This window comes from Gracilinanus agilis, chromosome 6, assembly GCF_016433145.1.
Source record: "Gracilinanus agilis isolate LMUSP501 chromosome 6, AgileGrace, whole genome shotgun sequence".
In the NCBI taxonomy this organism is placed as follows: domain Eukaryota; kingdom Metazoa; phylum Chordata; class Mammalia; order Didelphimorphia; family Didelphidae; genus Gracilinanus; species Gracilinanus agilis.
This window is the reverse complement of record NC_058135.1, coordinates 71410413-71437810: the sequence shown is the minus strand read 5'-3', so window position 1 is coordinate 71437810 and position 27398 is coordinate 71410413.

Here is a 27398-nt window from a genome sequence, read left to right as displayed (position 1 = left end):
TTAAAACATTCTTTTACCATCATTTTCCCCTTCTTTGTGCAATACAATATTTCAGGTTTTGTTTTTTTATTTTTTCCTTCTCACTTTTATTCTTAAAATACATGTAATCAATATTAATCCCTTTTGATTTTATAGTAATATGAGTTTAATATAAAGATATATTTGCTATAATATTAATGCATACCCCAAAGCCTTAGACTATGGTAACCTGCCAATTATTGATAAATATTATGAGACTGTGATTAATGATTCTGTCAGATTCCAGGAGAAGGGAATCCAAGAGCCACTAAACTGCTTAGAAAGCAGAAGTTCATGGAGACCAACCAATCCCAATGGGATTGATGAGAAACTGCAAAAGTGCCAAGGAGTACAAGGTCAAAGAGACCATACCAATCCAGGTGGGATTGAGGAACTTCTATGCCAATACTGAAGTGCTGGAAACTAATATTTAGGGTTTGTTGTTGCAGTTTTTCTGACATATGTTAGAGGCCAAACTTCCCTGAGCTTCATCCCTGGCCAAGCACCAAAGTTTGGCTTTCATTATGGCTCACCCTGTCCCTGAGAAGTATAGGCAAATCAGACCAGGGAAAGACACTTCCCTTGCCCACAAATTTGGTCCCTTTATTTCTCTTATAAGAATGACAATTTTCTATAGTCTTGGCTATTGCATGGGAAATTGCACATAAATCACTTTAATAGGGCCTTGATTCCAGAACATGTCATAAATTTCCTTACATTTTTGCACATAAGACTTTGATATTTTACATTTCATTCACAAGTTATTTTTTCTCTTTTATTTGGAATTTTTTATCTTTATTTCCTTTGCCAATTGATTCACGCAAGCCCAAAACTCAGCCATGTATTCTTAGCTGATCTGGGTGTTGGTCTTAACCTTCCTCGGGGGGCGGGGTGTGTGAATGTTTTATAATCAGAATCTCTGAATTATAATCTATAATGTAAAATTTATTTCTTTTGAGAGTAATTTCAGGGGGGAATGTATAATTCTCCTCATAAGGGAATGTACGTTTTAAAATATATAATGTGAAGTTTAAATTCTTTTGAGAGAAATTTCAGGATGAGAAATTTGCCATCTCCCCCGAACGTAGACAACGAACTTGTTCAGAGAAGGAACCATGAAGATGCCTGAAGAACCTACACTGCATCATGAAGATCCAAAATGAACTTTGGTGTTCAGTTGGTTGAACTATGCACAGTTGAATGCATTTGTTTTGAATGTACACCCTTATGCCAAAGGGGATTGCCCCAAATTGGTTTTTTGTTAATGTGCCTAGCAATCATAGGATCATTGTTTTTGTCCTCTTTTCTTTTTATCCCTGAATTTATGTAATTTAAATATTAGTTATGTTTACAAGAGCTTTCAGGGAGATCAGTCTCCCTCCATTCTTCAAGGGGGAATGTGATATTGGAAATTTGGGAGTCCTTGAACTAATTTTGAGGTCCCTGATCTAAACCTCCTGTGGACATTTAGGACTCTTTCAAAAATACATTTCCCATGATTCCTTTTCCGTAATGAGTTGGACAGGAAATGTGATGATGTAGATAGAGGTATAAAGACTCACGATGGGATTGGTAGGCTCTTTTTTCCTGCTGAAGCAGCTTTTTGGGCTGAGGTAATGGTGCGATTTTTGAACTAAATCTCAATAGGCACATGGCTCCATTTTTCTAAATGGCTTTCAATAAACCCTTTGAAACCATGATATTTGTAATTTTATCAGTCTATATTAACTTTATTTCTTACATCTCCCAAGACAAACACAGGAATTATACGAACACAACTACAAAACCCTTTCTACACAATTAAAACTAGATCTAAACAATTGGAAATATATTGATTGTTCATAGGTAAAATGAGCTAACATAATAAAAATGTCCATCCTACCCAAATTAATTTACTTATTGCTATACCTATCAAAATACCAAAAAATCTTTTTTACTTAATTAGAAAAAAATAAACTATAACAAAGTTAATTTGGAATAATAAAAGACCAAGAATATCAAGGGAAATAATGAAAAAAAATATGAAGGAAGGTGGCCTAACAGTACCAGATCTTAAACTGTACTATAAAGATATAGTCATCAAAACAATATGATACTGGTGAAGAGACAGAAGAAAGGATCAGTGGAATAGACTTGGGGTAAGCAACCTCAGCAAGGCAATATATGATAGACCCAAATAAAACAGTTTTGGGGACAAAAAACCCACTATTTGACAAAAACTGCTGAGAAAATTGGAAGACAATATCAGAGAGATTGGGTCTAGCTCGACATCTCACACCTTCTACCAAGATAAATTCAGAATGATTGAATGACTTGAATATAAAGAAGGAAACTGTGATTAAATTAGGTGAGCACAGCATATTATATCTGTCAGATCTCTGGGAAGGTAAAGATTTTAAAACCAAGCAAGAGTTAGAAAAAATTACAAAATGTAAAATAAATAATTTTGCTTGTATTAAACTATTGCAAACAAAATTAGAAGGGAAGCAACAAATTGGGGGAAAATATTAAAAAAAAAAACCTCTGACAAAGGTCTAATTACTCAAATATATAAGGAACTAAGTCAATTCTACAAAAAAATTAAAGCTATTCCCCAATTGATAAATGGAGAAGGAACATGATAGGCAGTTTTCAGATGAACAAATCTAAACCATCAACAAACACATGAAAAAGTGTTCTAAATCTTTATAATTAGAGAAATGCAAATTAAAACAACTTTGAGGTACCACATCACACCTAGCAGATGTGCTAACATAACAGCAAAGGAAAGTGGTGAATGTTGGAGGGCATGTGCCAAAATATTGACATTAATGCATTGCTGGTGGAATTGTGAATTGATAGAATCAGTTTGGATGGCATTTGGAACTATGTCCAAAAGTCTTTAAAAGACTAACTAACTGCCTTTTGACCCAGCCATAGCACTGCTTGGTTTATACCACAAAGAGATAATAAGGAAAAACACTTGTACAAAAATAATCATAGCCATGCTCTTTGTGGTGGCAAAAAACTGGGAAATGAGGTAATGTCCTTTGATTGGGGAATCGTTGAACAAATTGTGGTATTTGCTGGTGATGGAATACTATTGTACTCAAAGGAATAATGTACTGGAGGAATTTCATGTGAACTGGAATGACATTTGTGATATTGGAAATTTGGCGACCCTTGAACTTATTTTAAGGTCTCTGGTCTAAAATTCCTGTGGACATTTGAATCTCATTTTAAACTACATTTCCCATGATTCAACGGGCTTCCTTCTCATGTGGTGATGTGAGCCAATGTAAAGAGAAGCTTAAATAGAGAGAACTTGATTGGTATGCTCTCTTTCCTAGGAAGCAGCCAAGGGGAAGGTATGCAGGTCATTTGAATTAGACCTTAGCAGGCATGTGGTTCTTTTCAATTATCAATATGGCTGTTAATAAAACCCTAATATCTTTAAATATATCCATCTATATTAATTTTATTTGTAACAGTTTTGGCAACCACATTGGAAATGTAATTCTCAATTTTTTTCATAGCATAATAAGTCACAAAATTCCCACCATGATTTTCTACCTTTCCCCCACAGGTGGAACTCTGAGACACCTCTGGATCCTCTATGGAGCCTCAGACCTGCTCTTGTGCTATTTTTGGCCACTGTGCTTAGTTCTTTTGAGCAACCTTCTAATAGAGGAAAGTTTTTGGCTTTGTTTTTTATCTTCTCCCTGTTCTTCCCAGTCACACAGCTGCTTTTCAGGGAAAGGGGAAAGTGGCTTTGAATGCCATGTTTTTGCTGATAGCAGCAGTTGGTTTTTTTTTGCCTGCCTATCATTATCCAGATTACCTCAGAAGCTGCTTGAGGCAGTTTGGGTTCTGCCCACCTGATTTTTCCCTTGGGAAGAAGCCACTTCTGGCTTCTGACTTTCCCCACCCAATGCCAGTCCTGGTTGGTCCCAGTGCCAATCACAGCTCCTGCTAAACTGTTCCAATGCCCTGCCTGCTACTGTTGATGCCTCTGCCCCCAGACTCCTGAGATAGCTGCTGCAGGTGCCCCAGCTGCTGCTGCTTAAGATTTGGGAAGTATACAAAGAACCCACTTATTTCTCATTGCACACACCTGGGACTTTCCCAGGGGTGTTTCCTTGTAGACATTAATGACTTTTAACCTGAAAGGAGCTTCTACTCCACTACTGCCCTCCATGTGGTTCTTCTAAAACCTGACTTAGTCACCCCACCCACAAACCTTCTGTCACGTGGGATTCACAACCTGTGGGTTTTCCAGTCCTTATGCCAAATTGGCTTCCATGCTCTGCTTTGGGGGTGTGGAATGATTTAGTATGTGGACACTAGCAGACCAAAGTTCTGGGATTTTTTTCTTCCTACAATTCCTTATGATTATCCTGCCTATGTATGCTGACCATTTGAGCTTGATCAAGACTTTGAACTACATACCCTTATGGAGTCATCCACACTGTGTTCAGTGCAGAGCTCAGTTAGAAGGAACTTGAATTGGACCAGAGGTGGATTTTAAAATCTCAGACTTTATGGGTTTTTTTAAAAAACTCTGTATCTTATTGTATTTTGCTAATTTTTGTTTTGTGATTTAATTTTGTTGTTTTACATTGATTTTTCTGTACACTGGATCATTTAAGCTAATGAAGTTTTGGCTGCTAATTAATTCTGTTCATGATTTTATTGTAACTCCCAAATAGTGAAAAAATCTATTAGAATTGGTAAAAAAGGGTTTTTGACTTCATTGCTTGTAATTTGTTCCCTATATTATTGTATTTCCTGATTTCTTTAGGATTTTTTTAAATTTACGTATATTAATCTAATTCTGTTATCTGTAACATTTATGAACATCTTAAACAATTTTTAAGTTGTAAAAGGACCATAAGCCTTATGTATACTGGATTTATCATCTCAACTAGAGGTCACACATTGCTTATACAACCTTGGAGATTTTAATGACTTAAGAATTTAAATTTAAATTTTATTAGGATTTTTTTATAGAAATGACTTTAGATACCTAGTAACTTCTGTATGGATGATAGAGCCAAATATATATTACAAAGAATTTTGTCTTAAAGGGGTAGAGATGTTTCTACCTGTTTTTTTTTTAAAACACAGGAAGCCAGGAGAGTTCCTGTATGCTTGATGTTTTGGCTTGCTTTCCCATCAGAAGGATCTAGAATTCCTGGTGATAACTTAGACCTTAGAAGTTTGTTTTTGTTTTTGTTTTTTTTTATCAGATTTTTCTTAAGACTCTGCCCCAAAATTGCCATGGAGGCAGTAATATAGTTTGTTAAGAAAATATCTCAGCCAAGGCTAAATGGTATACAATACCTGTTGAACTTGTGACAAGTATAAAAATTTTAAACATCATTGTAAGTGGTTGTAATAATGGGTTTGTTTGCTATTGTCTTTAAATGTTTTATTGGAAATTATGGTGCTTTATTTGAATGTGCATTATACATTTCTGTATTTTGCATAAGCCATTTACACTCACAGGAGTTCCTGGAAAAGCTTATAAGGAATTGATGTCATTTTGGGGTGAAAAAGCTTTCACTAATTAATTCTAAGGTATATATTGTTGATTTTTAAAATATTCTTTCATTATTTTTCCTTCTATGTGCAATACAGTATTTGAGTTTTCTCTCTCTCATTTTTATTTTTAAAAATATTGTATTTTTTCCCTAAATTTTAAATTTTCATATTGCTATTCTTTTTAATTTTTTAATAGAGTAATTGACTCTTTTCGTTTTTTCTCATTTTTGTACTGAAAATACATATAATTAGTGTTAATCCTTTTTTGATTTTACAGTAAGATAAGTTTAATATAAATATACATTTGTTATAATATTAATGTATACCCAAAAAGCCTTAGATTATGGTAACCTGCCAATTATTATTGGTCAATATTATGGGACTATGATTAATGTGTCTCTGTCTGATTCCAGGAGAAGGGAGCATAAGAGCCACAAGGTCATGGGGACCAACTGATAATCTGCAAAGTACCAAGGAGCAAAAGGTCATGCAGACTATAACAATCCAGGTGGTATTTTTAAATGTCTATACCAATACCGAAGGGCTTGAAACTAGTGTTTGAGGTTCGTGGTTGCAGCTTTTCTGACATATGTTAGAGGCCAGACTTCCCCTGAATTTCATTCTTTAGCCAAGCACCTAAGATTTGCTATCATTATAGCTCATCCCTAAGAGCGTACAGGCAAATCATATCAGGGAAATACACTTCCCTTGCATATATATTTGGTCCTGTTATATATAGAATGGCAATTTTCTGTAGTCCTGGCTCCTCAATGGGTAATTTCAAACTGCTTAAATCAATTTAATTGGGCCTTGAATCAAGGACCTGTTATGAGTTTATTTTTCCTTACATTTTTTGCACATAAGACTTTGACATTTTCCATTGCATTCACAAGTTAAGTTTTCTCTTTTATTTGGATTTTATGTATTTTTTCTTTTGCCAATTGATTTTACACAACTTCAAAAACTCAGCCATGTATCTTTGGCTGATCTAGGTATTGTCCTTAACCCTCTTCAGGGGAGAATGTGTCATTGATTCTCCTTGGAGGGGGTAGGGTATAAGTTTTATAATCATAATGTCTGTATTATAATCTTAAATGTAATATTTTAACACTTTTGAGAGTAATTTCTGGGGGAATGTAAAATTCTTATCAAAAGGGAATGTATGTTTTATAATCTATAATGTAAAGTTTAAATTCTTTGAGAGTAATTTTAGAATAAGAAATTTGCCATCTCTCCAGAATCCAGACAACAAACCTGTTTGGAGAAGGCACTGTGAAGATGCCTGAAGAATCTACAATGCATCATGAAGATCCAAAATGAACTTTGGGACACAGTTGATTGAACTATGGGGAATTGAATGCATTTGTTTTGAATGTACACTATTTTGCCAAAGGGTACTGCGCCAATTGGCTTTTTGTCAATGTGCCTAGCAATCATTGGTTCATTGTTTTTGTCCTCTTTTCTTTTTTCCCAAAATTTCTGTAATTTAAAAGTTAGTTATATTTACAAGAGTGTTTGAGTACACCAGTCTCTCTCCGCTCTCAAGGGGGAATGTGATATTGGAAATTTGGGGATTCTTGAACTTATTTTGAGGTCTCTGGTCTAAACTTCCTGTGGACATTTGGATCTCATTTCAAATGACATTTCCCATGATTCAACGGGCTTCCTTCTTATGTAGTGATGTGAGCCAATGTAAAGAGAAGCTTAAATAGAGAGAGCTTGATTGGTATGCTCTTTTTTTCTAGGAAGCAGCCAAGGGGAAGGTATGCAGGTCATTTAAATTAGACCTTAGCAGGCATGTGGTTCTTTTTAATTATCAATATGGCTGTTAATAAAACCCTAATATCTTTAAAATATCCATCTTATTAATTTTATTTGTAACACCTCCAGGAATTGATGCAGAGTGTAAAGAACAGATCCAGGAGAACATTATACATAAAGACTGATACACTGTGGTACAATTGAACATAATGGACTTCTCTACTAGCAGCAATGCAAGGATCCAAAGAAATGCTGAGGGACTTATAAGAAATTATACTAGCCACACCAGAATTTTTGGAAATTGGCTCTGATTCTTTTTCTTCTCTTTTTCTCCTAACCCAACATATCAAGGGGAAGCCCATATTTCATATTCAAATACTGTATTATCCTACCTGGAAGTTTTGTCCCTAAGGAGAAAGGAATGGAAGAACAGTTTTTCCAAACCTCTTGACTAAGTCCTGAGGCTTTTTTTCTTCTCTTTCCCTTCAAGTAATTGTTTTTTGTTTGTTTGTGTGTTTTACCATTCAGCTAAATCTGAGTAGTCATTAAATAACAAAGAATGATTGAATGTCTGAAAGAAAAGTTTTTGCTCTCAGGGAACTTTATTCACTTGGAAAAGCTTCCAAGTTCAGACTGGCTCTATTTAATGCTATTCCTGGGAGTTATTCTATGGATTTGATACCTTACAGTTCATAGCTTGAGTAATCCTGATATACACGTGGAAGATTCATCTCCCTATACCCCTTTGTCATTTTGGCCTTCTCCATCACTGCAATACACCCAATATGGGGTTCATCCACACTATGCCCAGTGAGTGTATGGGGAACTACAGAAGTATGACCAAAGGAATCTAGATGGATGATGAAACTCAGGAGGGGAAGGAATCAATGATATCTGGAGATGAATTTGAAGCCTTTTCAGAGTCCACTGTTTTATTGATGTTAACTCTCAGTTTTTTCCCCTCCAAATAGTGAACAATCTATTCGAATTGGAGAAAAGGACTCTTGCATTCATTGTTCACATCCTATCACATATATTTCATTTTGCTCATTGTTTAGTTTTAGACTTAATTTTGTTTGTTAAATTCATATATTAATCTAATCTATAATGTTCCATTTTACTGAATCATTTCAGCTATGTTGTTTTGGCTATTAACTTTATGTTCTGTTACATTGTCTTTATCTATACCTCCACATGTGACTGGACTGGAGAAAATGCCATTGTAAAAATCCATAAACAACTTGCACAAACCCTTTTTAATGGCAAAAATCATAGGTCCTTATGGATGCTGGGTTTTTCACCAGATCCTTTGAGGGCACATGTTGCCTCTATGGCCTTTTGTTTTTTTTGCCTTTGTCAATTGTCACATAGCTAATGATGAATGGACTCCATCAAAATTGTTACAACCTGTATACAACTTTTGGAGAATTTAATGACTTAAAACTTTAAATTTATTCTTAAGGGGTCTTCAGAGGTGATTTTTAGATATCTAATAGTACCAGTACCTCTGACTGATCATTTGCCTGCCTTTGAGTAGTTTGTAATAAGAAGTAAGGGTCCATTTGTACTTGAAGTGAAGTGCAATAGCACTGTTGTATTTACCACCTTCTAATTTACTAAAAATGTAATAGATGAGACATCTGAAGTGATTTTCACTATTTCGTCCTCAGCTCCACATTGAAATGGATGGGATGTATTGGAGACAGGTCTTTTATGGCTGTTACAGTCTCATACCAGAGGGAGGGGGGTTCACCAAAAAGGGCTTGGTTACACTGTGATGGGTTATAATCTCATTCAGGAGGTTGGAAAGATTGTCCTGGGAAAGCTTCTGAATAGGTTTTTATATTTGTAACTCTTCACCTTACAACAGACTGATTCAAATTCTTGGTGACATTTTAGACCCAAAAGGTTTTCATCATCAGTATAGAGGGTGATTTTCTGGTTTCTCCTGCCAAATTTTGGAATGATGGCCATAATAGACTTTGTAAAAAATACCTCAGCCAAGGTTGAAAGATTGGCTAGGTCTGTAAAACTTGTGAAAAGTTATCCATGAGTTTTAAAGTTTGTTTTTTTAATGCCACATAGCATCTCCTATGAATCCTAATGATAGTAATATTTCATTGAATGTTCATTACCTGCTGTACATTACCTGTTTTATAAAGCTTCTATTTGCTGAAAAACACTGGCACTCACACTGTGGATCATTGTCAAGTTAAAAAGGAAATGGATCTCACTCATTTTTTGTGTGAGAAATCTTTGTATTCTAACTCTCCTTGGCTGATACAGGGTGTCACTGATTGTAAGCTATAGATTTTTGATTTTAAAAATATTTTTTTTATTATTCTTTTCTTTGAATGTTCAATTAAGTATTAGAGTTTTCTTTTTTCTCTTATTATTTGTACTTGAAGCACAAGTTACCAGTATTAATATTTTTTCTCTCAGTGATCCATGTGTTTATCAACACCCTCCTCAGGGGGGATTTTATTATTATTTTATAATGGAAAGTTTAAATTCTTTTGAGAGTAATATTAGAATTATAAACTTGCTAACTCCCCAAATCCAGAACGTGAACTATTCTGAGAAAGTGCCATGAAGATGCCATAAAGAAACCTAGACTGCATCAGAAGATCTCTAGTGAACTTTAGAATATGGTGATTTGAATTGTGGGGAGGGGTAGATTGCTTTTATTTTGAATGTACATTCCCCAAATTGCCTTTTTGTCAGTGTACACATTGGCTGTGTTCTTTTTCTTTTTCATTTCCCTCTTATCCCCAAATTATTGTAATTTCCCTTTAAAACTACAGTATTGTATATACCTTTAGTTAAAAATCTTTAAAATTAGGTTTAAATGATCCATTTGGGAGACTAGTCTCTCAAAAGATCATAGCAGGGGTTGTGTAATTAGAATTTTGTACCCCTGGAATTCATTTCCTAGAATTCCTCTTTTGTCCTCATGTTGCGTCCTTATGTTTTGTAGATAAAGTTCCTATCAACCTTACCCTCTAGGTTTCTTCTCCACTTCCCTACCATGGTGAGGATAAACTTCTCTCTCTCTCTCTTCTCACAGTTTTCACTTTCCTCTTCTTCAAGTAATTATTAACAAATCTTATAAAACATAATACTTCGAGTTATTGGATATTAATTTTGATCTTACAGCTTTCAAAGAGAAAGTTAAGAATTTAATATTACTAGCCTACCTTCTCCTTTTGTTTTTTTAATGTCTTTACCCAGAATTGATATATGGGATGAAATTTTATTATTGACATGGAGAATTTGAGAAGACATTACTTGATTTGAGAAGTTGTGTCTGCTGTTAGAATTATTTTCAATATCCTGTCTGTTCTGCAGCTTCACCACTCTGACCCATGGGGGATGGGACATCAGAATCAATTCTCCAGCAGGTAGGCACTTAGAGATTCCTAACAGAAGAGGGCGCAAACCCATTGACTCCTTTGTGATAAACCACTAGATATCTTTAGGTGTTAAGTATGGTTAAGTTGGTATGGCTGCCAATGGTTATAGATATCTTAAGTTGTCAGGGAATGAATCACAGGCTAGAATTAGTGGCAAGCCTATGAAACCCCTCATAGCAGGGAGACTCTCCAAACTGCCCATCTGGACAATATGGATTTTTCTGGAGTTGATGATCCAGAACAGCAAGAAGACTTCAGTTTCTTCAACAGGTAATGCTAATTAGCTAATGAAGGTATAGCTTGATTGAGGAGTCAGGGAAATCTAAAACTAAATCTAATGAGTGATGATTAGGCCATTCCCCACAGGGAAGTCTCTAATGAAATTCTAACTCAGCTTTATAGTTTCTGCCTGCTAGCTGATGGATGACAATGCTAACCAAACCAGATAAAGGCAAGTAGCTATTGCTTCTTCAAAGAGGATTTGTTGAAGTTGTTGACATTGGTTGATGGTGATGTATAAATATAAATTGCAGAGTGTAAGCTATGACTGGTATTGACTGAAGTTGCTAGACCCAGCACTGTGGATCAGGCTAACACCATCCTGGTGAAATTTCTAGGGTTCAAATGGAGATTTACCTAACCTCCCTTCCACCCTTTCCATCCATAACTCAGGACTGAGTTGAGTTTGCCTGGTTGTCACATCCTTTTTATAGAGCTGGTGCAATGGTCTTTCAACTGTCAAATGTCTTCTTTGAGGTTCTGAACTCTGAACCTCATCTTGATACAGTTTGTAGAAGATGACTACTTGCAAAAAATAACTACACTGCTTGAACTATTAGAAGAGATTAGAAATGTGAAATCCTAAGATAAGTGCATATGAATGCATACTTTTGAATAAGATCTTTACAAAAACACAGAAGAAAAACAACTACTTTATCACAAGGGTTGATGGGGATATGATTGGGGATGTAGACTCTAAATGATCTTCCTAGTGCAAATATCAATAATATGGAAATAGGTCTTGATCAGTGACACATGTGAAACCCAGTGGAATTGTGTGTTGGCTATGGAAGAGGGGTGCGAGGAGGGGAAAGAAAGAACACAAATCATGTAACCATGGAAAATTTTTTCTTAATCAATTAAATAAAATAAAAAAAAAGAAAAAGAAAAAGAGAAGGAAAAATGACTGCAGATAATATATTAAAAGTTATACATTTGGTGTCATACAATACATATTTCCATCTTCATGTTGTGAAAGAAAACACTGTTTATATGAGAGAAAAATTCATAGAGAAAATAAAGTGAAGAATAATATACTTAAATCCTAATTCAGATATCATCAGTTCCTTCTATGATAGTGTTTTCTTTTTCATGAGTCCCTTGGAGGTATTTTGGATCCTTAAATTGCTGATAACAGTTAAGTCAATAATAGCCAATTATCATACATTATTAGTATTGCTGTTCATAATATTGGTTTGCTTCTGCTCATTTTACTTTGCAACATTTCATAAAAGTATTTCCAGGATCATGTGATCATGCTGATCAAAATTTCATATTGTAAAAGAGTATTCCATTATAATCATATACTACAAGTTGTTTACATTATAAAAATTTGATAATTTTATTACTTAATTTTTAGTGTTGGAGATCTCACTGAGATTGGGTAGTTGTTTGTTTCTTTTTTAATGATAAAGATCATGATCTATCTAATTACTGTTCATCTGGTATGAATCTTATCAATGGCTTTTTATAGATGTGACAAAAAGGGTCAACTAAGACTTTTGAAGTCATTTTCTAGATTTCTTAATACACCTGGTTAACAATGAAGCAGGTTTTCTTTTGGTTATGGTTAGGCTTAGGTTAGTGTTTTTCAGGTTACATGACTAGGCTATCTCTTTTTTCTGGTTATATACTTTTCTGACGATAACCTCTTCTGCATATTTAGTTGTTAATTTGTTGCAGGCTGTTCACTTCCACCAGGTGCCACTTCCACTATGTGTTCTTATAGAACTATTCTGAAGAAGGTATAACTCCTACCAAGAACAGTGTGTTTTTGATGACCAGTTTAGTGTATCAGCTTTCTAATACATGAGTTTAAAATATTTTATTACCTTACTTAGAAACTCCAGTGCCCTCTGCATGAACTAGAGGATAAAACAATTTAATTAGCTAGGCGACATAGATAAAACGATCGATATAACAAGTGTGTTGACCTGTGGCTTCAATTCTTTCATAATTGAGGTTTTCCAGGCTTTGTATATGTGTATATGTGATTATTATAAACACTGTGCAATTTCTCCAAGGAAATTCATCCATTTAGCCCCTCTACACCAATGTTTAGTACTTATTCCACTGGATTCTCCACCCACAGCATCTATCCAGGTTATATAATATGCATACATATCTATGCAGATATATGTATACAAATACACACACATTTATACTCAAATTAAATAATTACATACTTTATAGCATCTAGTATGTGCAAGCATTATGCAAAGAACTTTATAATTATTATCCCATTGTATTCTTATAAATGCACTTTGGGGAAGTGCTGTTATACTTATAGGCTAGGAAAATGAGGCAAACAGATTAAGGGGCTTACTCAAAATGACAAAGTTTGAAAGTGTCAGATTAGATTAGAACTCAGGTCCTCCTGACAATCCATTGCTTCATTATACCTCATACATGTATGTATATAAAGACAAACATACATACACATACCTATGTATATGTGTACACACACACACATATATATATATATATTATCTGTATGTGTTTGTGTATATTTTTAGGATTTTGCTCTACTAGGTTCAATAATTTATTAAATCATTAATTCAGCAAGAGATTTTGTATTTTCCACATTGTTCAATAAGTTGTTTAATCATTGTTAATATTTTATCTTCTTATATCAATTCTCTTTGATCATACCCTTTTTGGGAAATAAAGTCAGTATAATTTATATGAGGTAGGAAAACTTTTTTATTCAAAACATGAACAGATTTAGCTATCTTGATAAAAGTGAAAACCACAGGAAATCTATCTTAGAACATAGTTTGATCTCTAGTTCCTAAAAGGTTATTTTTTAGTCTCTACCATCATTTTAAAACTCTTATCTTGCAACAGACAATATTTTCTATAAGTGTAATAATGTTGCTATAGAGGGCTAACAGCAAATTTCTTTTTAATTAAAGTTTTGTGAAATAAAACACATAATTAGTAAATTAGGTAAGTGTCACTAGTCAATTTAAAAATAATTGAAGTGAATCAAAGTACTTAGCATCTTTTTTTACTTATTAGGGTAATAAATTGTATGCTATCTTGTAAATCTAGTTCACAATGTACTTAGAGCGATTACTTGAAAAGAGAAAGACCTTCGTTTGTATCCTTATTGAGATGTTTACTGTATGTTTAGGGCCCTTAGGAAGTTACTTATATCTCTGTTTCTTTACACATAAGATGATGATATCGAACTGTGTGATCTGAAATGTCCTTTCCATTTTGAAATCTTTAATTCTATATATGTGTGTCCATGCTGCCTTGAAAGATTATAAACTAATTGGGGATAATAATTACTCCATAGACTTTTTTCATTCCCTTTCCTTCTCTGAGATATTGCTCCACAATGGATAAAAGTTACAACATTTAATTAATTTTAGGAAATTTTGTTATTGATATTTACAATGTTCAAATTCCATGATATTTAAGTAAGCCAAGTAAAATATCTGCCCTTGAACAACTTATAGTAAAATGAGAGAGATGATATATATAGTTGAATGCTGCTGCCAGAGAGATAAAAAACACTATATAGTTTGGAGGAGAGAAGTGAATAAGAATAGCTTTCAGTAAGGAGGTAGCATTTAACATAGGTTTTAAAAGATGAACAAGAATACCACAAACATTTAGAAAAAAACATACCTATAATTTGATAGGGAAAATGAACAAACAACAAAAAAAACACCTAACTCTAAAGAATTTTTATGGAGACAAAGAACAAGGTACAGACATGGAAAGAGACAGTGAACACAAAGGAAACACATGGAAAGTACAGAAAAAATATGGGTTGGACACAGATTCTAGAAGAGCTCAAAAAGACTTTAAAAAACAATTAAGAGAGGCAGAGGAAGAGTGGGAAAGAGAAATGAAAGTGATGCAAGAAGAAAAGGGCCAATTGGTAAAAAGGAGAACCAACACCAGATAGAGGAAAATCAGGTCTTAAAAATCATAACTGACCATCTAGAAACTAATGATTTCATCAGAAACCAATAAACAATAAAGCAGAATAAAAGGAATGAAAAAGGAGGAAAATATGAAATATCTTATTGAAAAAACAATTTGAGAATCATTGGACTATCTGAAAACCATGATAAAGAAAAAAACATTGGGCATCACAGTACAAGAAATGATCAAAGATAACAAACTTCCCAGAGATCCTTGAACAAGAAAATAAAATTAAAATTGAAAGAATTCACAGATCACCTCCAGAAAGAAATCCTCAAATGACAACTTCCAGGGATATAATAGTTAAATTCAAAAACCACCAAGCTAAGGATAAAATTCATCAAGCAACCAGAAAGAAACCATCCAAATATCATGGAGCTACAATCAGTATCACACAGGACCTAGAGGTTTCTACTTTGAAGGATAAAAAATGGATAGAATATCATATTCAGGAAGGCACAAACATTTAGGGTATTCCTAATCTTGGCATAAGGTGCAATATGATCAGAGGTAAGAAATTATGAATTAAATTTAAAAGTAAGAATTATTTTTTAGCTAGAATGAAAGATACACTCACCCACACAAACATATATTCACTACTTACTGGGTACCAAATACTGTGCTAAATGTTGTGTACATAAAAAGAGGCAAAAGGCACTTTCTGCCCTCAAGGAGTTTACAATCAAATTAGCCAATTTGTATAAATAAGCCATATGCAGACTACGAAGTAAATAACTGACACTGCAAAGGCATTGGAATTGAGAGATATTGGAAAATGTTCCTTATAGAAGATGGTAGTTTGCTTGGGATTTAAAGGTAACTGCGGAAGCCAAGAGGTGGAAATGAGTAGAGAGAACATTCCAGGGACAGAGAACAAGGAAAGAAAAATCCCAGTAATAAGAGATGGATTGTTTTATTTATACAAAAAAGTGGCCAGTGTCACTTGATTGAAGAACATATAGCAAGGAGTAAGGTATAAGAAACCTGGAGAGATAGAATAGGCTAGGTTTTTAAGAGCTATAAAAACTTCAGATATATGTGTTTTTTTTTAAATTTCATTTTGAATGAGATAGTGAGCTACTATAATTTACTGAGTAGAGTGATCTTATGGTACTTGGAAGAGACTCGAATGAATTATTGTTTTAAAAATGTAATCATCATCAGTAACAAAAATAACAAACATTTATTAAATGCCTCACTATTATAATGAATATTTTGGATGCATGGAATTTGATGTGCAGTCCCTCACCCAGACTCAGTGCTTGATAAATGCTTTTTTCTGATTTACTAACTGAACTGTAGGATATTCAGGTTGAAAATTTGAAACCAGGTTTTTTGGTTTTTACTTAAAACAGACTTTTCCCCACTATAACAGATTGTCTGCCAACTAAATAACAAACATCCATGTTGTCTTTTGAATCATGGAGATTTAAAACTTGGAAATGGGGGAAATTAAAAACCTTTTAGTTACACAATTATTTTTAAATGATCAAATTTAAGTCAGAGATTAAATGAATCACCCTAGATCAGTGATGATGACACTTTTAGAGGGGCAGGTGATGTGTGAGGTGAGAAATGTCCTCAGGTGCCAGTGGAAAGGAGAAGGGAGCAGCCTGGCCCTGTGCCACTCTGGTTTTCTAGTAATGAACTTTGGCAAATTCTGTGCTGGGAAGATAGTGTATATGCCAAAAAAGAACAATCTGAGTGCTCCCTCTGGCAGGTGTGTCATATGTTCACTACAATGGCCCAGGATCATATAGCAAACAAGCAGTAAAAGCAGGATTCAAAACAAGATGCAAAAAACAGAGTTACAGAATCTTAGAATGTATAAGAATGTCAAAAATAATAAACTTGTACTTGTCTCTGAATAGGAGCCATTTTCACTACTTCCTGGAATGTGCTGGTAAATATTTTATAATTAATTTTCAATATTGCCTTTTAATAAGTTTAGTTTTCTTATTCTAATCTTTAAATGTTTTGCAATTAGAAATCTATTTTTGTTATTATGGAAATTAGTAACTTTTATCATTATACAGGTTTCCTACATATTTCTTCTTGCCTGCTTATAAAATCACCTTTTTTTCAGTCATCCAACTGGTACTTGTTCTGAACCACACCTTACACTGGAATATACAAAGAAAAGCCAAAAAAAAAATGATTCAATCATACTGTAGAGGAATTTCTAACTATTACCAAGGGCATTCTCCTTGACCCACTGATACTATTTCTAGGTCTGTATATCAAAGATTTTCCACATTAATCTTCATAATGTTTGGATCAGTTCACAATTCCACCAATGCTGTATTAGTGTTCTTATTTTTTAACATCCTCCCAACATTTGTGATTTTCCTTTATTAGCAAATCTGGCAGATAGGAGGTATTCCCTCAAAGTTGTTTTAATTTGTATTTCTCTAATTTGGGTGTAGAGGCTGTTCAGAGAAGATTGTTACCTCTGCTATGTGAAAATTTACCAAGACTTTTTGATGGCTGCTTATCTACCTCTAATAAACATACACTTTTCACTCAACCATCTTATGTGATTTCAAGAAGCTGTAGCACTCACACCCTGGTAAAACCATCTCTGCCGACAGATGAGAGTGGGTTGAGGGTAACTGACAGGTCTCAAACTGATCTATGAGGTAGGACAATGTCTATTTCAAACATGTGAAGACTTTTCCCTCTAGAACGGGAGGATGAGAACAATTTGTTCCAATAACCATGATGATAGCTTCATAAAGCAGGCACTATGCAGCTCTTAGAGGCTGGTCAGACATTAAAGATTCCAAGATTATCCACTGCATCTCTGGTCACTCTCAGGCTTCCTGATTTTTGTCTTACCACTGGAATTGGGGGACTCTGAGAAACTTAATAAGCCTGATGACTTTGTGCAACTTTACTACACTTAAATCAAATCCATGCACAAATTAAGGCATCATCTGGTGATATTGTTGGTCCTCTTTGGAAAGGAAGGATCAACAATAACACTACCATTGTATTTTAATAAATTTTTATTTCTTACATTTTCATTTGCATATGCTTTAGTCAATGCTATTGTAATTTTTTGACCATATTCCTTGGTTGCTCAGTTATTTCACTGATTTAAAAATTCTGTGTGAAGATTTAAAATATTTTCTTTACTTTGGGAACATTTCCTTTGCTATTTTTAGAGGAATGTTGATTATGTACTCTTTGCTGATACTACAGTACAACATATCTAATTTTGTAACCTATCAAACTTGTTTGCATCATTATTCATAATAAATTTAATCTCTCTAATCTTATATATTTCTTGGAATTTACAGCTTCAATTTTTACTGTGTCATGTAAAATTATCATTATGTATCTTTTGATGCTTATTTCAATAAATTATACATGAATGCAAGCTTATTCTTTCTTATAATGTTAATAATATGAAATGGATATTTAAAAATATTTTATTGTTGGTAAAATTTGAATAAACCTGAAACCATGTATAATATTTGAGGAGAGATTAAGCAAAAAAAGTTTTACTTTTACTAGCTACAATCAAGTGCTCTCAAAGATGTATTTTAATAATATTCCTGCCAGCAAAGTTATGTTCATAAATGAAATTATTCCTTTCCAAAACTGCTAAATTTGAAAAAGAGTATTTGTTTTTGACCAGAATTCTTTTGTAATCAAACTAGATCACTTCCCATCAACTTCTTAGGAAGTAATGAATCATATGTAAAATAGTTTCTCCTGAAAACAACAAATCTAGAGTTAAAGGTTTGATCATCTGACTGCACATAAATCATACGTGAAATGTCATAAGGAAAACATTAAAAAAACAACACCAAGAATGGCATGAACTGAAGAAATTATGACACAATTGTAGTAGGGGAAAAAATACTTATGTTGGATTTATGAGTTATGTACTAGAGATTTAATCCTGGAAAACAACAACAAATCCTCTGAGTTTGAAAGCTTTAGAATGCTTGTCATTTTCCACTAAGCTTGTGATAAAGAGTGATTTGAAAGTCATACAACTAAGCCACAGGGTCCAAGACAATTTCAAAATTCACTAAGTGTAGAACCTACTAATAGTAACTTGCAATGCAATGCCTGTCTCCTGATTTTGTTGAGATTGTGTGTGTGTGTGTGTGTGTGTGTGTGTGTGTGTGTGTGTGTGAGAAAGAACAGGGAAGCAGCAAAAGGACATTGCGGCAACAAAGGAGGAAATAAAGAAGGTGAGGGAGATGAATTAAAGCAATGAAAAAAGGAGATAGGGTAGGGAATTGAAGAATAACAATAATCTGAATACAGACAAAAGAAGACAAAGGTCTTTTTAAAAATTTATCTCAGTGATCAAGCTAATCTTGTGTTGTACCACTTCTACATGTAAACTCTAAGGTCAATCTCCTGCAGCTCTACCAAAATTTTGTAGTCAACTTGGCTTTTCACTTTAAAATAATGCTTTTCTACACAATGTAAAAGTTAATCTGTTCATTCAGATGCTGCTTTTGTGTTTATTGACTTCTCCACATGGCATCATAAGTTTCTCAGTTCAGGAGAAAGACTAATAAAATGGAAAGAACACTGGGTTGGGAATTAGGAGACATTATTCCTAGCTACCCCCTCCACCTCTCAATACATTTTCTCATTATACCATCATGAATAAAATTATTAGGCCTCTGTTCTTAAGAGGAAACATGGTAGAATGGGAAAAAGCAGACTTTGGAGAAAAGTGACGAAAAGTAAAGGCAAAGGAGCACATGACTCAGAGACAGGGTAATGGGATGATGAAAGAAGGCAGGTAGTGTGAGAAAGAGCATGGGAGTTGCTTATATAACTGTAGAATGGAATTAAAAACAACCCAGCAGCATGGGTGATTAGCAGATGACAGAGTGCTCAGAGAGCAGAGGATTGAGTTGTCATTTTTATAGGATTTTTTGGGGGAAATAGATGAATTCCTATGTTTTGCTGCCTGGGATTAGTTCATTAATGTATGAATTATCTCAAAATTATCAGTAAAACTTCAAAGTTGTCATCCCTGCTGTTCTATAGCTAGAGGTCTGGATTTTAGTTGGATTTTGTGATGCTGTATGGCATGAATCTTGACAAGTATTGCCTAGAAGCCTTCCCTGGATTTAGTATATATTACCAGAAGGTAAAGTTGGGTTAATATAAAACATATTTTGTTAAGGGTGCTCCTTTAATCTTTGGGGCAATTTTTATGTGACCTGCAGGTTCCCTTTGGCCATCTTATGCCATGCTATTGCTCCATTATAATTATTACTTATAAATTTACAATATTGACTAGACAGGGTGAAGTGATCAAGGTAATCAGAAAATTATGTGATTTTAACACATTGTTTTGTAGTTTTCTAAATCAATATGCAGCTTACAAATATCCTTATATATATTTTGATAACACCCAAATATTAAATATTTTAATTTGGAAATGTTTTAAACTCCAAAACTATGTAACAGGCATAAGACAGATGATTCTATTTCAATAACAGAAAACCACTAACTAATTACACAGGTATTTAAAATACCCTTTTCATCTACAAATCACTTTCCTGTCACAAAAAAAGACAGTTCCTGCTCACATAGATTTCATAAACTCTAGGGGAGATCCTTTTTTCTAGCATATGTGAACTTAATTCTTGCCCTAATTTTGTTCTTTATTTATGCACAATTAAATTTAAAATGATCTCTACATACAAATGTGTAGTAGAGGAATGAAAATGTTGATCTCTCTTTGGCATCTGACATTTTTCCCAATTCAGAATAACTGAAGTGATATTGATCCAGACATATCATAGAATTTTAGTTGAAATAAATTTTAAGGAATTTCTAGGTAATTATAATAATTATTATCAATATTAGTAAATGAATAAAACATATATCTGAAAAAGTAGATAGGGTTCTCGGTTTGAATTTAAGAATATCTGAGTTCAAATACAGCATCAGAAATTAGTTTTGTGATTTAGGCAAGCCAATTAAACTTCTTTTGGTTTCATTTTTCTTTGGAAATAGAGATAATTTACCTTCATCTCAGGGTTGTTGCAAGAGTACAATGAGACAGCACATACAACTCACTTGGCAAAATGTTAAATATCTATGTCAATGCTAGCTATTATTGTAGAAGCAGCAGCAGTATTAGAAGAAATAACATACTGTTTGACATATATTAAGCACTTAAGTGCTTGTTGACAAATTGACTGTTTAGTATGTAAGAACAATATGCCACATATAATAAATAAAGAACCTCAAAGACAAAGAGCACAGGATAGAATAAACACAATATGTGAATGAAAAAGAAAGCAGGCTGCTCATATGATAAGAGATAATAATTACCACTGCAATGTCCATGTGCTCTGTTGATACCTTCTCAATATTCAGGACTGATGCTACTACTGTTGATTCCATAGAAACAATGACATAATATTAGCCAGCAATTATTTAACTCATTGGAATTTACAAATTGCCTTTTAAATCCATCTAATTTTATTCTCAGAACAACCCTGGGAGGCAAATGCTATTATTATTTACATTTTACAAATGAGGAGGCTGTGGTAGACATTGGTTCATTAGTTCTGTGACTCCTCCATGATTAAACAGCAATTTAGTGGCTAAGGCTGGATTTGAACCTAGATTTTCCTGTCTTCTGGCAAAGCATTCACCAGAGATTGAAAAAGAGGCAAATAGTCCCTGCCCTCAAGCAACTGAAAGGAAACTTACTTTGTTGCCTTTTTATTTTTGATCATGAACTAAGTGATCAAATATAATCCTTTAGATAACTGTAATTAAAATTTTTATAAAGAGACCCAGTTACTAAACTGTTCATAAAATATTGATGATATAATGTTAGCCATAGTTATAAAAGATACGGTTTGGTTCATTGGAATATCATAGAACATTAATGCAATAATATTTTACACATTAAATATAATATATAGTCATATCACACATCATATATGCCAACATGTCATACACATGTCAATATATGGTATATAGTAATGTCATATGTAACATGTGGGAATAAGACAATATATTATAACAATATTAAGGAATAAAATGTCAAGTCTGTGTAGTTATCTAGGGAAGCTAAAACTCATGGAGAAGGAGCTGGATTTATTGGGAGTGGAGAGTGTACAGCTAGCTAGCACAAATTAATATGAAAACAACCTTGGTATGTTTAGGTGTTGTTTGATCCTTTGAAGATTTATGCCATCTATAGGCTCCCCAGAGCATTATGGTCAAGAAAGATTATTTTTACTTAAGTAGTTTGATAGTTAACCTTGTACTGAATTTAGGACTTCACATCAAATGTTCCAGTCCCTTGTTCCCAAGCACCATTGCATGTTTCTTAACATCCTGTGAACCTTTTGCCTTGTTAATGATTTATGCTAATTAACTTCAAAAATCTATAAAATTTGTTGTTAAATATCTAAAGGTGGTTGCCACCACTGGCTGGGAATGATGAGATATCCAACCTGAATTTACCACAATTAAAGTTTGGATCTTCAGCACAAAATTATGGCACAGAGATTTTATTTCAAACAGAAGTCACAATCTAATGAAGAGACACACTGAAAACAATTTAGGCAAAGCAAGCTATGTTTAGGATTAATATGAAATAATCAACAAAAGGAAATATTAGAATTAACAGGGAATGGGAAAGTCTCCTAAAGAAAATGGAATATTAGGTAGGCCTTAAAGGAAACCAGAGAGGTCAGTAATGGCAACAGAGAAGATAAAAGTATTCTAGGCATGGGGAAAGACAGAAAGAATGGGAATAGAAGATGTATCTTGTTCATGGCATAGGCATGGAAGCTAGAGCCATTGAAATTCATGTGATGGATTAAGGAGTACGAAGTCTGGAAAGATAGGATTGGGCTAGATTATGAAGGGCTTTGAACATCAAACAGAGTATTTTGTATTTGCTGCTATAGGCAATAGGGAGCCACTGTAATTTATTGTTAGGGTAGAGAGTGATATTATTTGACTTGTGTTTTAGAAAAATCACTTTAGTGCCCAAAGGAGGATATATTTCAGTGGGAAGAGAGACTGGAAGACTCTTTTTCAAGCTATTGTGATAACCCACATTTGAGATTTTATGGTCCTGTTCTATAGTAGTGGAAGACAAGAGAAGTGGTTATATTCAAAACATATTTGCAAAGTATGAAATTAACATGGGTTACCAATAGATTTCCTATGCATAATGAGAGAAAATGAAGACTCCAAGATGACTCCTACATTGGTAGCCATTCCTGGAAGGATAATTACCCTCTAAAGTAAAAGGTAAATAAAGTGGTGAATTTTGGGGAAAGATAATGGGCATCATTTTGGACCTATTGAGTTTAAGATGTCAACTAAATATACAATTTGAGTATCTGAAAAGTGGATGAAGATATGAGGCTGGAGGACAGCAAAGAGTTTTGGTAAGATAAGTAGATATGAGAATCATTAATATAGAGATATTAAATTAAATTCTTGGGAACTGATGAGATCACCAGATGATGTAGTATACAGGAAAAAGAGAAGATGCTCCAAGAAAGAAGCCTGAGGGAAACCTATAGTTGGAGAGAATTATCTGTAAGAAGATGAAACAAAGGGGACAAAGGATTTGGAGAGAACCAGGAGAAAGAGAATGCCAAAGTCTTAGAGAGAAGGGAGTATGAAGGAGGAGAGAGGAACCAACAGTGTCAAAGCCTACAGTGAGGCCAAGAAATGGGGACTGAGAATAGGCATTGGATTTCTCAACTAAGTGATCATTAGTAACTTTGCAGAGAGCAGTTTTAGTGGAATAATTACATCAAAAACTCATTTGTAAGAAATTAAGTGAGAGGAGAGAAAGTGGATATTCCTATTTCAACTTTCCAAGTAGTTTAGGTCTAAAAAGTAAAAGAGAGATATAATCATAGTTAGCAGGAATGGAAAAATTAATTATGTTTGTTAAGAATGGTGAGAGGGGCATAGATATTGTTGTGTGCAGATGCAAAGCATGGAATCCCTGCAAAGGTACAGGGATAACCTCACCCAGAATTCCAGGGGACCCCCCTGGAGAACTTTGGGTGAAGAGCAGTTGAGAAGGATTAAGGACAGTTAATTGGTGGGAGTGGATGTGAGCAGACACTCTGCTTGATTCTCCTGACTTGGGGTTTCTCCTGAAAGGCCATTGTAGCATAATCTAGTGATTTCTACTCATAGGGTTAGCCTATTTGTTATTACTATTCTTCATTAATATAATTATATAATTACTTAGTAATTAGAGAGTAAGATATTTATCTATAGCAAGAGAGCCAGTTTTAGTTAAGTGCTTCATCCCTCCAGTGAGGAGGGGGAAGGGGCATCAATTTAACAGTTCAGGGTCACTTTTCCTTTATCCTAAAACCTTCATTAAATTCTCTAATTTTCCTTGTTAATTCTTAATATAACTTTTTACCTTCAAATCTGTGCCTGATAATTATTTGAGAAGATACTTACAATTCAATCTGTACATTTGGGTTGAATCCTGTTGGCTGCCAGTTTAAGATCTCCTCTGTCCTCAACAATTAGATAACTAGTTTCTATATACTCATCATACTGACCTGAGAGGAATATAAATTCAAGAAAGAAACATTATTGGGGTTTCACCCATAACAGAAACTCACCAGAAGAATCTTATTCCTGTCTTCATTACCAACTGAAGCAGAAGCAGTTAGAGGGGGAGGGGTTTGAGAATCAAGAGTGTATTACCCCCTCCTTTCCTCACTGTAGCCTGTCAATAGCTGGCTCTTGACTTAAAGATCTATTTGACCCTGACACATTTATCTGCTTCTCCAATCTATCTGTTGTTATAATCATAACAGTTTTGGCCAGCCAGCCTAGGATTTGTACTATAGGACCTAGTGGAGAAGAGATAAGATGGCTGACATGTTAAACAGAGCAATTGTTACCTTGGGGTGCTCTGCTGTTTTAATTTATGGGATTTGGCAAACCTGTGATACATTTTGGTTTGTCACTGTTCCCCAATTTTTTAGGTCAATAATAGAATTTTATGACACTTATCTATGGCTAACAATTACAGTTGGAGAGGCATTGGCTTATGTACCAACAGGCATAGCCATGACTGCCACTGGATGTGGAGCCCTAATGATTTTAAGACAGATACTGGCTTTTACTTTTGGAAACACTAAAGTTACTGACCTGGCTATGGAAAAAAATGTTAGAATATATGAAAACACTAATAGAAATTAACAAAAAAGTAAGGGAAGGGAAAGAACTTGATGCCAGGACAATTATGCAGCTGGAAATCATAGAAAGCACGGTCACAACAAAGAAAGGGGGTGAAAAACAAGAGATTAAAAAGGACAACCCAGAAAAGCAAGAAGTTGCAGGGGCAGAGTCAGCTTCTGTAACAATACTTCCTATTACAGACAGAACAATAGTACAACCGGATGCTGGGATTATACACATTAAGGGCTATAAACCATTTACTGGAGGGGATCTAGAGATTTTTAAAAGGAGGTTCCCCCAGTTATTTGAAAATCCACATAAGGTGATAAAAGAATTCAAACGGGCAGTCAGGCTGTATAATCCAAATTTTGAAGATGTGGAACTCTTATTAACAGAACTATTTACCCCAAGTGAAAAAGCTAAATTTCTGGCAGAAACAAGGAACAATCCCAACCTAGCATCATGGCCTGAGCAACATGAAGATCTAGAGCTGTAGTCTCATGCAAACATGACGTATCTTAGGAGATGCAGGGAGGACTTGGTAGAGGCGATGAGACTCCACGCTAAATGTTCAAATGCATGGGGCTCATTTGAAAAGTTAAAGCAGGGAGAGGAGGAACATCCAAGCTTATACCTAGACAGACTGCTGGAAGCTGGGGAGACTATCTTAGAGTTTAGAGACATGACTGCTGATGACAACATTCAGCATATCAGGAGGCAATTTGTGAAAGGGAGTCAAAATTACATTCAAACATATTTTAGACTGCATTGCCCACAATTGGAGACCATGCCCATTGAGGAATTGAGAAAGACAGCAGCTTATGTCCATGACTCAAAGGATAGTGACTCTAAAACATCTAGAAACACTGAAAAAGATCAAGAGATCGCTCAGCTTAAAAAGCAATTGAGGGAAGCTCAGAAAGCCAGGGAGGTGGAAGAAATCAAAAATATGGCTCTGATGTCCACCAATCAGAGGAGCCAAAGCAGGCCTAGACATTCTAGTGGCAGTGCTAATAACAAAATTAAGAAATGTTTCCTTTGTTCAAAAATTGGCCACGTGGTACAGGATTGTAGATATAAGTCTCAGATTAACTTTGGAAACAGGAATAATAACAATAACAACAGGAGGAATACTTACTACAATTCCAGATACAACAATAACACCAACAATAATAACAACAGGGACAACAATAGTAGATACAGTGATAAGGTTAAGTCCAGATGTTGTGATCATGACTGTGCCAAGTTTAGTAGGTCCCCAAGCTTGTCAAAAATGGAAGAATACCTGTCCCAAGGTGCTAGACCTTGTACATTATGAACAGAGGAAACAGCCTTAGAGAAAGCAGTTGTTGCAAGAAAAGAGAAAGGCAGTGATAATGATGTAGCAAAGGAATGTGAGAAGAACAAAATGGGTGCAGAAGATATTATGAGTTATGGGTTGGAGGAGGTAACACAAAGTTACAAAGATATGACTGAGGAGGAGTTGCAAATGGAGGAGGATATAATAGAAATTAAGGAGAGAATTTATGGGAAAGGAAACAGTGATATGGGGTACACTGACAGAAAACCAGGCACATCTGCACAAGTTCTTGATAAAAGCTTGAAGAAAGTAGCATTCCTTGATTCTCACTATGGTGGTACAGAATCAATCTGTAGTAAGACTGTGGATCATTTACATGTACAGCAAAGCCAAACAACAAGGGCAATGAATATAGACAAGTGTTCTAATGGGGATCTCTTGGAAATGGACAGTGTCAACAAGGGAGATGGGCTCCTGCAGACCATTGAGAAGGAAAGTGCTGAATTCTCAGACACAGGCACTACCTCTTCTCTATCACCAACTAGGGAAGCCAGAAGGGAAAGTGAAAACTCTAGTAGCTACAAGTCTAGAGGGATTTTAAAGCTAGATCCTGGAGCTAGAGAATTTGTACCAAGTCTACTTCAGGGTCAAGTGCATGAAGATGTAACAAACTTTCAAGCCTGTGATACTCCAAAGAGAGCTGCCTTTGGAGTAGATTCTGAGTTAATGCATTTAAAGGAATTCAGTTTCATAAATGTCAGTAGCCAAAAGAGGAACAAAATGACATCAATAGGGACAAAGGAAGAATCTACAACACTGACTTTGTTTCCTATGCAAAATACATCTAGAGTTGAGTTTCCTGTTACTGACATGGAGTCTAGGGAACAAATACAAGAAGAAAGCATAGACGCACAGGATTGGGATGTAGACATGAACCACGAGCACATTCCCAACTCTGTAGAATTTCCTTTAAT